Raw genomic sequence first — 13,488 nt, 5'->3', positions numbered from 1 at the left:
AAAGGAGCAAGCACTGTGTCATGGAGCCAAGGGCATGGCCGTCACCCTTGCCAGAAGATGCCCTTTGTGGCACCTGTGCTACTGGGACATCGCTAGCAGCAGGGGCCGAGCACGTTGGTGGCTGTCACGCTGATACTTTTCTCCCATGACATCTTCCAAGAAACGTCACTGACGCCTAAGAGCACTCTGTCATCTCTTCTATCCGTGATCTGCATCTTGCAAAACTCTATCCCGCTGCAGAAGGCTGAGGTGCATGCACACACTGCCCTGTAAAGAAGGCTGCTTTCCTCCAGTGCTTTCCTGGGTGCCAGGAAAATCTGGCCAAACCAAATCTGTCAGATAAATACAGTATTATTGTTGTTAGTAATAAATAAAGTAGCCGGTTCTTTCATTCACTGTATATAAAAAGGGACCAGCTTTCACTGGGGTTTATTTTTCCCCTGCAAACTCCTGCACTTCTAAATCCAGACCTCTCAAAATCAGTTCTACCTATGATGTAAATTCCTTTAATAGAAGAGTTAAAAATGCTTCCCACCATTACAGACCGTGGACTAAGGTGCACATATCTCAAGCAGCCTCAGACTGCCCGCTGGCTCAGCCACGAGAGCAGTGTCCAGCCTCGAAGTCTGCCTCTTCTGAGATCACAGGACGTGGAAAAGCCGCAGTTCAGGCTTGCTTCACGATTGATGTGTTGCTGCTCGGTGCTTTTACAGATAAAGCAGTGGAGAAATAATTAATGAGAAAATACAAGGATGGTGCCACCTGGAGCAAAATCGCATCCACACTGAAGTCAGTGGGGATTTTGCGTCCTGCGTGGCAAGAGTTCACCTGACAGCAGGGAAACAAAATACGCAGATGAGGCAGCAGGTAATTATTCTGGTGTTTTTCCCCGTGACTTGTGGCCCAGGGACTCCTCTCCTGGCTTTCTCTTTGCACCCACCTTCCCCAGCTAGAGGCACACTGCACTTACAGACCCATGAGACAGGGCCTCGCTGCGGGAAGCTGCAGCCTAGCTGAGAGCTTGTTTACAAAGCAGATTGCAATGCAACACCAGCTCAAACAGCAGTCGGGTTTCACCTTCAGAGGCTGTTTTTTCATTTCTGGTCACCAGACGTAAGATAACAGGGGGAGATGGGGAGGAAGGACCGCAAGGTAGACATGCCAGGCACCAGGCACTGTGTGGTCTGAGCCTTGGTGGACCAGCAAATACCCACAGAGAATTTGTTCCCCCCATCTGCTCCTCTGTAGATCACTTTAAAAATTAACTTACTGTATTAAAAAGAAAATGTGATTGTTACAGTTAAGTGGCTGCAGTGCTAGAGATAGTTTGTCCTCATCCCTTTTAAATTATATCAAAAATGCACAATTAGTAATACATTTTCTTAGCCAGGAACTAGTGAGAATAAGTGAAGCTTTTGTTATAAATACATTTTATTTTGTGTCATAAACAGGTATTTTTTTTTCCACACATATAATATTGCAGAAGTGATAATTCTTCTCTACAGCACATTTCACACTCCCCTAGTTTCAGACAGATTAGTACAAATGACATTTTGTGCTCAACTCATCTGATTTTAGAAAGCACTCGTCTGTTAAGTCATGCTACGTTCAGATAATTATTCTACAAAAATATTCTTAAACTAATTGTATGAGTGGAGCAAAAATACAGTTACATCAGCTGGAAACCCTCTCCAAGTCCAGCAGAAAACATGGAGCCCAGTGAGCTGCCAGGGTCCTTTCCCCAGTGAAGAGAGTGGACATTTGAGAAGGTCAATATTTATGTACAGTTCATATGTAAAAGTAAAATCACTAAAATCACTAAAAAGGTAATATAAATAAAAATAGATATTAATGTTTCAAAACGCTCAGAGGAGACATATAAATCCATTAATTTTTCAGCAAGACTGAATCCATCGGAGCCCAGATCTTTCTTTCTAATAAATTCGGTTGTCAGACTCTGAGTCATTTACTGTAGATGCTGACAGTGCTCTATCAGTATCCACGTTAGGCTCTGCTTTTGCTAGGATTTTCTTTCTTTGTCTTTAAATTGATCATGTGATAAAGCCTGCTGCTTGAGCAATGGGTCTTGCACCAATCAAACCACTTAGTTTATCAAGTTCTTCCATGGCTAAAAATAATAAATGGCTATGGGTAATACTTTGCTGTCTTCAGAGTGACCAAGGATCAGTTCTCTTATGAGAAAAACAGTGCCTGAAATTAGATGTGAGCTCTGCTTTGTTACACTCCAGAGCACAAAGCAGTGTAGTGGTGCTCAGGAGAGCTGTTTTCTGAAAGTTTCCTCCTAAGTATTACATAGGTATCCTGGGCAATGAGAAATGTAGAAACTTTTTTGTGAAGTTATCAGCAAAGATGACCTTTGAATACCAGATGGGTACGTGCTACATGAATGTCTCCAATACCGCTTGTCTTGGCTGGATTTGTATTAAACCTTTCTCTTAAAGCTTCTTTGCAACATGTCCCAGCAGTTGTGAGTTTCTAGTGCCTCTGATGTTCAGTCCAGATGATATCACTTAGATATTGGTGGAGAAGTCATGAGAACTCTGGACATTTTGTATTGTGCCTTGCCCTTTGTTGGATTTGCATCCTACCATGCAGAGTGGTTTTCACAAGCTCAAGAGATGACCAGAAGCCAGAATGAGCTTTTTGTCCTCCAGGCTGTAATTAGACAGGGGCTTGTGACCATTCCTTTATTTATTTATTTATTTTTCCCCATGATTGTACCTCTGTGCTGTTTCATGATAGCATGTCTTAAATATGGTGATGGTTAAGCTGGTGCAGAACTTGATGTTTCCTTTGCTGTAAGCATGCTCATGCTACAGAGAGCTGCATCAGGTCCCTGTTGGCTTCTGGGTGGCTTCTATGGTACGAAACTTAACTTCAGAGACACCTGGGCACTGACCCAGCTTGGGGAACATCTGAGGGTTCAGCCAGGGAAGATATTTGGCCTGCAGTCTTCATCCTACCCATTGCAGAAGCAAAGGAGCACTTCCACCGATAGTTGTATAGGTCTATAGGCTTGGTCCTCTCCTCAGCCTGCTGTAATTCAAAGGGGTTAACACCAGGGTGGGACAAACTTTGAGCCCCACTTTATAGGATTTCCCTGTGATTGACCCACCCTCGCACTCTAATGGTTCTTCATTTGGAAAACAACTTGAGCCTGGCCCCCTTAGCACCTGTCCTTCCTTTGATGGCCAAATCCCAAAGTGGCCAACAGCACCCAGTGTGAGTTGACACAGTGCAGGCCATCATACCCTTCCCGTTCTTCCTCACCAAAATTTTTCTTCGAGTTTTTGGTGTAACATGATCATGGTGCTGCAGATTATGGCCCCTGGCTGCTCACCCTCAGGCGCTGCCACAGGGCTCCAGCTCATGGCCTCCTCACCAGGTGGTCATGCTTCTTTTTGCCACAGTGCACTCCCTTTCTGCAGGGAGAACTTAGACAGGGGAGAATATAAATAGTCAAAAACTTACTCCAAAGGGTAACAGAAGAGGAAAAAAAAAGAGTTTCAGGGAAGCATTTTCAGCAAGTCCCGGAGGATTGCTTCACTGCAGGCAACTAATTTGTGGGGCTTCGTGCCAGAGGGTAGAGTGAAGCAGCACCAGGTTTCATGCGAGCCCAGAAAAGGTTAGAGCTGCATTTTAAATGCCAGCAGTATGGAGAACGGCAACAGCTTCTCTTTCATCCCCAGCTAACCTGCTCTGCAGAGGGACACCCTGCTGCCTCTCGGTGGGCAGAGGTGGGCCCACGAGGAGACATCACTGGTAGGAGGGGAGCGACACTTTGCCCTATGGCCTAGGTGAAGTACTGTGTAATTCCACCCAGTGCCTCGTGCTGAGGTGTAGATAATGTATTTGAAATGCTCTCTTTTATGGATATATAAGTAATTAGCATTCCTCATCTGCTTCTGATCGCGTGTAGAGAATAACTCTAATAAAGCTATGTAAAATAAAGATGGGAGGCATAAAAATCCCCGTGAATTTTTAATCTGAGAAATAAAGAGCATACTGTTAACACAGTGCAATTGTTGCATTAAATATTTAAAATATACCTTCTATATTAAATTTGTATTTTAGCAAATATCTTTCTGTTTATAAACTTTTAATACATTTAATGAACATTGCGTTCAGCCAGCAGAAACTTCCTCGATAACAAGAGCTAAGTCTTTACATGCTCATCCTCTTGATCAAACATTTCCATTTTATATCAAGATACATTTGTACTTTTTCATTACAATTTATATATTTTCTACTTAGAGATAATGTAGTTACAAATGCTTCTTGTAAATCTTCCTCCCTCACATACCATTTCATTTAAATATCATTCTATTATTTACAATTGCTTCATTTTAATAAGAAAAGATGCTCACAGACAAATATTTAATCGAATGCTGCTTTTCCACACACTATTCATTTATTTCAAAATAATTTGTATTTTGTGTATGTTGAGCAGATACTGGAAAAAATATTATTTTGTCAGATTGTATTTCTGCAACATGCCACCGTTTGGGGTGAAAGCTGATATGAGAGTGGAAATCTACAGCCTCCCCAGCCCTGCCAGGTCTCTTGCCTCCTTTACTGGATGGAATAAATATGTCACTGGAGACAGCCCATCAATGGGGTTAAGTCAGCAATTATTTTACACCCCTGAATACTGAGCAGAAAATACATTAATCTGGTAGGAGATCTTACACCTGCCTCATTTTTCCATCTTCTCAGAACAGTCCACAAGAAACCCTTTCTGGGAAGGAAAAGAAACCCTTGTTCAACCCCACCAAAATCTCAGTAAAGATATCGATACAGTGCTCACTTTTATTCTTTTTCCCCTATTTTCTTTTTTCTTTTTATTTTTTAATTATATTGTATAAAAGTCCAGGCTAAATGAGGTGAACAAAAGGAGCTGGCTAATTAACTAAAATTGCCCATAGGCAAACAGTATCTTCATGCAATAATCTTACACAGAGTTTTGACCCTTTTTCTTATGGTAGGTTTTAGTTTTTGCCCCTTTTCCACACCATTGAGCTACATATGAAACGGTACTTACAGGAAGCCATCTGGCACTGGCTGGTAGAAGAAGCAGAGTTGGTGTCTTGGTGCTCTTCAAAACACAAATGCCAAAATTACATGCCAGATTTTCAACAGATAGAAAATACTGACGTTGATGTAATCATATTATCTTAGACAAAATAGGATGTGCTCAGACCTTTTTTCAACAGTTGCCGAAACAGTTGGTTAAGTGTGTTATGTAAGATCTCCTAAACAAGCACCTAATTTTGAATGGTTTTCTGAGCAATTGTTACCAGTTCCTATGGGCATGTGGGTTATGAAACATCCTTAATTATCTCATTACAATACTGTTGTGTTTTTTTTTTTTTTTCCTCCTTGACCCATCCCTCATTAATTGCTCCTCAAGATCCTGCTCCTCCTCATCTTCAATGCATGACTGTCTCATTTACTGCACGCTGTTCACACCCTGCTCTGCACACAGCATTATTCACGCCTTCCTGGGCTTTGCTGCAGTGTGTGGTATCAGTGTTTCACAAACGTTTAACTCCCAAGGCGCTGCTGGTGAGACGAATTATCAGTGGAGATGGTTACGCACAGAAAATGGAGACACACACAGAGTGTACAGTCAAAACTAACCACTAATTCAGGGTGGAAGATTTGAAATACCTAAGGCTTATCATTTCATAGCATATCATATTTTCTACAGCACTTCAACTCAGAAAATAGCTTATATTGATTTCAGATGCAACTACGCATGCTAAATACTCCCGCAAGCCCAATCACAAGATTTCAAGCTGGGTATTGCAACATGGTCACCTCTGAAAGGCTTTGTTCCTGTGGCTTTCCACCATCACAAAGGGATTTTGTAACAGAACAAAACAACAACAAAAAAGGCTAGGGTTCAATCTCCAGAGGGGATTCGATTGAACCATTGAAGAGGATTGAAGAGGTTTTCTCTGCCCATAGCACCACATCCCTTGCTACACAGCTCTGATTCAGTCCAGCAGCAAACCCAGGCTGTGCACTCAATGCCAATACATCGGTTTTAACAACCCAGTTGATTTCAGAGAATACAGTCTGGCCATAACAAGCTGTAGATGCAAAGCAGAGTGAAATGTGAACTGCCTGGACTGCCTTCTTTCTGGCAGTTCTTAATGTCTGGGATATTTCCTTTACCAGCTTTATGATGGTAGCTTTTCATGCAATCTTCCACATTCTTTTTCTAAGAAAGATGATAGAAAATTAATCATATCATTTAGCATCAGATAACACCCATGTGGTCTGTTTGGGTTGGCTGTAACTTCTATATTTACAGCATAAACCTGCAATGCTGGAGCCAACCAAGTAACTGGTAACAGTGTTAAGCTTTAGTGGGCCAGAAGTAGAAAAGGATGAGACAGGTGAGGTTTGTGGATAACCAACACATAGCTGGGGAACAGCAGAAGTCATGGATTTGGGAGTCCATTGCAGGCTCTGGAGGCCTGTCCATCTCTCTTGAGGCCAGCAGTGAGGGGAAAGTTGCTGGGAACACTGGAGAGAAATGTTGCTTACTCTACCCCACTTATGCAGTCACTACGGGAAGGTGTCAGGTGAAATCAGTGAGCAGTAATTGTCCAGCATAGAAAACCTGAATACAAATTGTTAACTCTTACCTAAGTTCTTAGAAACAGAAAGGAGTCATAGAAAATAGCAGGCCTTTTTAGCCAAAAGCAATACCCCCCAAAGTCATCCGTAATTAGAATAAACTCTGTAGTCCTAAAGAGTCATTTGAAATAGTAACATTTTGCAAGCAATATTATTTAATTAAATAATGAGCCACAAGCAGGAATCTAGAAAGATCAATCCCGTAGCTGTTAATGACTTGATATGCAACCCTGGAGCTGCCAACAGGTGAGTGTGCCCTGCTCTGCAGTGGGAGGCCAACACCTTCCAGGAGCACCGCCTGAAAGTGATAATTGACACCCTTTTGATCTCATATTTCAGCTTTTGCTTTTCTTTTTACAAGTGGTTCTCTGATTGACAGTGTTAAGTTGGACTTCCTGTAGGTTTGTGTCTCTGGGCTGAGATGCCTAGCTGATGTGATACGAGGCGTGGACAGATGCTGGCTTCATTGCCAGGATCCCTCTTCCCTTCCTTGTCACCCATGTTCATGAAAACTAGTAGAACCTGTCCACAAGTCCTTAGGCAAACTTTGTTGGAAACAAGGTTCAAAATACAGCAGGGAGGGCAAATGGATACGGTACGGCCATATAGAATTTTATTGAGAAAATGGAGCTGGAAAAGTGTGTGCACATAACTACTGCATGCAGCAGGGCAGGTCTGCGGAAAGTGCTTGTGAGCAGAGCACAGCTGAAACAGCTGGAGTTATGCCAGCTGACGAGAGCTGGAGATTGTGCTCGTATTATGTATTCTAGCCTTTCATCAGCGTGGTGTGGTGAGAGTCCGAATGGTTTGCTTTTCTTAACACTTGAAGTAGATTTCTAGGACATAATTGCTGTAGATACTCCATGTATTTATTATCTTTGCACAATAGCTGGTTCCAAGGCTTAATAGAACAGGGTATCATTTCTTCCACAATACTGATGCCTTGTTAAATTATTCACATTATTTATTTGACAGATACTAATAACCGTTATTTGGTATTCAAGAGAAAGACAAAAATGACTATTTGTTACATTCCTCCATTATCTAATATTCAAAAAACGTATGTGATGTAAAATGTCTCTCTGATGGATGGCCATCTAGGGTGTGTTTACATGTTTTGCTTTATTAACAGAGAAAACAGCTACTGAAACTTATTTACAAGTGTCCCCAGGTACCCGGAAACTTCAGTTCTAATCGCTCAGCCTCTCTCTTCCAGGTGTAGAAAATGTCCTGCTTTGGAGCAGGTCCCTCTCACGCACTCCTTGGCCGTTTTCTGTGTGTCTGCCAGCCCGCTCTCACCTCCATTAAAACACTAAAACATGGGCAATGGCTTCGTGCTGTGACCCTCTGCGTGAAGCCGACGTCCCTCAGGGGGTCTCACTTAGCCCGGAGGTAAATTGATGCTGACATTTGCCTTCAGAGATGAAAACCTATTGTATTAATGTTCACTATGTGTCCCACCAACGCCAATACCCCACTAGGAAAAAAGCACCATTCATAGACTCGATTCATATGACAGAATGGGCTACAGTAAGGATTTGTTTTCCCATTGTTGTTTCCCATTGAGGCAAAGGGAATTTACATTTGTTAATAGACATTAGTCATGTAAATCTGCATTTAGTTCATCAATGGGAAAAAGGACTCCAAAAATTTTTAAATCTGATTTTCCACAAGATTAGAAACAAGCCGTACTTAATCATGTGCTGCTATCACTACTCCTTTTTTTTTGTAGTTGTTGTTTTTAAGACTGTTATTCTGATTATTCAGATATAATCACCCAAATATATTCAGTTATGCGGAACAATGAAGGAAAATCAAGTGTCCTTGATTCCATGACATGCTCCTATGGAAATAACTGATTGAACTTTTCAAAGCAATGTATTTTCTCATCTTCCATATTAATCATCACATTATATATCGATACCATTCGAATGCAAAAACAGAAGTTTACTTCTAAATGTACATCCAGTTTCCCTGTTTGATTTCATCTTTTTAAAACCTGCAAACAAGCTATCAGCTGATTCTATTACCTCAAATAACAGGCTTTTACCCTAATTAGCAAACAGGAACAAACAAACCCCATCAAAGAAGAATGGTTCCAAGTTTTCCAGGTGGTATATCCCATTCAGGGCATAACAGCCAGGCTCTCAGCTCAAAAATGGGAATTCTTCAGGTAAAAATGAGCAAAGCAGAGAAACTAGGTTGGTCAGAGATGGCTGGGAACTGTCAGCAACATGAGGAGACTTCTGCATGGTGAGCATAACACTGGTTCAGAAAGTTGTATTTAAATAGTAGCTGTCAAAATCTCAAAAGTTGCTGTCAAAGGTAGAGGGATGTATAGGATGAGATTAGAATTCAAAATGGTCTTGGTAACCCTGTGATCCTTCTTCCAACAGGAGGTGCAATCCAACAAACACAAGAACACAGTAGGAATAATACACCAGAAAGTGTGGTCCGTGTTAAAGCTAAGACACTTACTTTGTCAGAGATGATAATAACGATGTTTTCTGACTCTGCCCCGGCAGAAGACCCAAGAGATGGTGAAGTTTGACCTAAAATTTGCTGTCCTGAGTGGAGCACAGAGGAGCCAAGGAGCAGGGACTCACCTCTCTTCCAGTCCCTGCGGAGCTTGGTTCAGCTGACGCATGAGGGTGAGAACAAAACTGAGTGCGTGCTGTGCCTTACTAAACACTGTGCAGAGCATTTGGTGAAAGACCTGTCATCAGCTTTTGGAGGAGCCAAATGAATTGCGTGGAGAGGGTTACATCCATCTACAGCCTTACTGACTCTTCTGATGTATCTGCAAAGCAGCACATCCCTCCTGTTTCCACCCAACTTTTACACCTGGACTTTGTTTCATTACACCATCTGACAATTTGCTGGTATGGAAAGCAAATACAAGATTGTTGCTTCTCAGATCCCTCTTTTAAAGAATCAGTGTGCTGTTCACCACCTCCGTTTCCTGTCGTATGACTGACTGAAGGCACAGGTTACGCATCGCACTTGGTTGTCCAGCAGTCTGGTAATTGAGTCTCCTCAGGAGCCTGGGGTGAACCCCAGCTGGCTCTGGTTATTTGCTGCAGTTCATTTCATCAGCTTGCTCTAAAACCTCCTCCACTGACAGTTCAATCTGAGACAGCTTATCGCTCGGCCCCAGTAACAAAATGTTCTGGCGTGGGAAGCTTCCCGAAGCTCCTCTCTAGCACAGAGGGCTCATTTGCCTTTGCTGTTCTGGTCCTGTCATCCCTAAGTGCTTCCATTAGGCCGCAGTCATCTGTTGGCCCTACGTGCTCGCTGGCAAGTGGCCTCTGCCCAATGTAGTTGAGAAAGGCTCTATTATTGGTTTTTATGCCTTTTAGTAAATTATTCCTCAAAATCTGTTTTGGCTTCTTTTACTATGGCTTTGCATCTGATTGCAGAGCTCACTCTCTTTCTGATTTTCTGAGCTTGGACACAATGACCACTTCTTTGACTGCCCTCTTCACCCAGCTGCTTAGTCTGAGCCTGTTTTACTTTGTTTCTAAAATATTTTCTGATAGCTGGTACTACCTCTACTGTGACCCTGTAGCAGTCTGTCTTAACCTCCACGCCACCTGCAAGCATTTTACCCTCTTGGCTGTTGCTTTTCGTTTCCTTTTAAGAAGGAAAAGAACTGTGTGAACTGTGAATATTGGTTTCTCTCAAGCACCCAGATGCTTTACAGGCTCTGTTGTTGCTGTAGCTGGTGGACACCTCCACCAGGGCTGAAAATGGACCTACCTTCTTTACCTACCCTACTTTAGTCCACTTGGTAGGGACTTTGTGGCACAAGGAGCCTTCTCCTTTTCCAGAGTTGGGGACTGGGACATCTCTCACCTCCTTCTTCTCCATTGCCTTAGCTGGAGCAAGTGAAGCAACCAAGGCTGCCCGAAAGCATTGTCCTGAGTTCTTTCTTCTCCATGCCTCCCACAACACCATGCCCAACAAATGAATGAACTGGCAAATAGCACAGCCTATGGAAACTGGCCTGCTCTGTTACAAAGGAAGTGGTCAAGTCATGCAATTACCTCTTCACTGCCTTTGTTTTGCCTCCTGTAGATCCTTCTTTTAAGATGTCCACTCACTAGATATTAATCTTTAAAATGTGATGGCTCGTCTCTTAATATGCACTTGACTGGACTCATCCCTGCATGCAGAAGTCTTCAGTGGCTTCCTGTACATTTCACAATCCAGCACAAAATCTGCTTCCCAGTCTTAATGACTTTGTGATTTATTGACCTGTCTGTCTTTCCTCACTTCAGCTCTGTAAGCGTTATTTATTCCGTTTGTATACCAGCTCAGGGAAATAAGCAGCACACACATCTCTTTTACAAACAATAAATGTATGATGGTGATAGAGCAACAAAAACATCATTAAGAAAAGTCCCTCCTTCAAGGTACTCATGCTCACTGCCTTTTCTGCAGCTTGCATAACCAGGCCCACTAAACTCTGAGTAATTATCCCTGCTTGGGATTTCTCCCTGATGCCATTATCCCTAATGGCACTAGCAAAGATTTTGCTTCAAGTGCGGCTTTCATTGACTGTGTAATCACCAACACGTTCACACAAATCACCTGCTGTACGTTGGAAGAGATATCTTGGGTTTAACTAATGGAATTTGAAAAGCTTTCAGTACAGAAATTTTCAAAAACTTATTCCCTCATTATCTCTTCAGTGGTTTTCCACAAAATGAAGTATTCCTCTTTTCCTGAAAAGAACTGCTCCAGCTGTGATCCCAAGCCACACTCCAGTTATTTCCCTGAGACCCAGAGACCTAAACTGGCTCTGACTCCACCAGCCTTGCAGTGTCCCTCTAGACTCCCAGGAGACCGTGTTTTTTTTTAAAGAGAGCCTTCCCTGGTGACACGGACATGGTGCGATGTTCTTGGTACTCAACCCTGTTCTGGTTATTCATGCACCTCATGTACACCAGCTATTCTCATGCGCAGGAAAAAAGGAATAATGAAAAAGCTTACATTAACCAATGCCCACCCAGCAAAGCCTGTCTTCCACAGTATAACAGGCACTAAAAAGAACTGGCCCAGATTAAGCAAGTCACCGAGCTGTCCTCACATCAAAGACTGGATGTGCCAGACACAAGATCTGAGGAGGAGGGATCAGTACCACAAGAAAGACGTGGTGACCATGGGGACAAGCGGAGCAAAATAAGCTCCAGTGAGATCAGATAGGTGATGTGAGAGACATCCTCCAGGTAAGTCTGAGGAGGCTGAGCAGGGGGCTCTCCTTGAGGCTTGCACATTTATATCCTGGCTTCAGAGGGTCAAAAGTCAAGCAGAAGACATGCACAGGTCAGTCACGGTGGCTTGAATTGGAGAGCATCTTCAGCTAAACTGCAACACGGCTAGAAGCAGCAAACACTGGTCACACCTAGAAAATAGAGGTCTGCAGCCTGAAAAGGGTTCTTCAGGGAAATCCACAGATCCCAGTGGTTAAGGAAGAAAAGGCTATTAAAAAAAAAAAAAAAAAAAGGTTACTAAGCTCGTCTGTATGCAGCACCAATGGAACTAAATGGGGAATACAGAGTGTACTTTCTGACATCCGTGTTACCAGAAGTATTTTGAAAAATCAGCAAGTATACGAAGGAAGGAGCCACAAAACAATGCGACAAACAGAGAGCTGCTCTCTGATGGAAGGCTGGGAGTTCAATCTGTTTAGCTCATCAGAAAGAGAACTGAGGGATGATTTGATAGACAGCAGATAAGCACTCTGAGGGAGGAAAAATGTTGGGTATTTAAGAGCTCTTTTAACCTCGTGGAGGAAAGGGACAGCAAGTATCACAGACTGGATGGTGAGTTCAGACCGTTCAAATGGGAAACGTGGCACACATTTTTAGCACAGGGGTTGGCGGGCACTCGGAGCAAACTGCCGCAGAAAGTTATGGATTTCCTCCTCCATAATTATCCCAATGAATTATTAAAGTCTTTCTGAAAGATATGCTGCAGGGTAACGTGAACATCCTGTGCTTCGTACCAAGATAAGTGTGTTACACAGAGGGGCAGGGGAAGCAAGGGGAGACAGGAGCAGCTTTCTGGCCTTGGACACAGCCACCAAGACAAACACCTCTTGGGCTGTCATCCTGGATGCCCCTTGCAGGAAGGAGGCAGATAACTCCAGACAGCAAGCTGGAGCTGGGGGCCTGTTTCTCTCTTAGAGAGGGGGCTCTGGGGACCCTGCTCCTGGACTGACTTCCCTGTTTCAAGACCTTTGACAGCAATGCAGAAGACAGCCTTGGGTTTCAGCCTTTCACCACTTTTTAAAGGGAGGGCAGTGAAAAGTATTTGGCTTGTCTGTAACAGAGGAGACTTCTTTTTGTTTAGGTTTTGGATATTTACACGAATGATTCTTCAGTTAGCCTCCACTCCTAACATGCATCCATCCATCAGCTGTGACTCTGTGACTGTTAAAATTATCACCTTGTTAGTTTTGTTTCTTTTGTCTTTTTTCTTTTTTTTTTTTCCTTTTAAAATTTCTGCCTTGTATCCCTGGCTCTGTAAAACCAGCACTATTTTGTGGGTCTTTTACCTGGTTATCCTTTTAAACTCTACTAACCATGAAACCATATCAAAACAGGCGTCCGCAGGCTGCTCTCTGTTGCTGGATGCACTCAGCAGACACTAGCTGGCAGCACCATGTCTGCTGCACACACGAGCCCATGAAGTTATTCATACCCAAGTGCATTTTTGCTGTTTAGTCGAAATCCTATCTTCTTTACCCTTACAAGGTTTTTCTTGGCTCAGGATGCAGTTGTTTTTGTCGTTTTCTCGCCAGGCACAACACAA

Source organism: Aythya fuligula, chromosome 2 (assembly GCF_009819795.1).
Source record: "Aythya fuligula isolate bAytFul2 chromosome 2, bAytFul2.pri, whole genome shotgun sequence".
NCBI lineage: Eukaryota > Metazoa > Chordata > Aves > Anseriformes > Anatidae > Aythya > Aythya fuligula.
Note: the sequence above shows the minus strand (reverse complement) of the source record.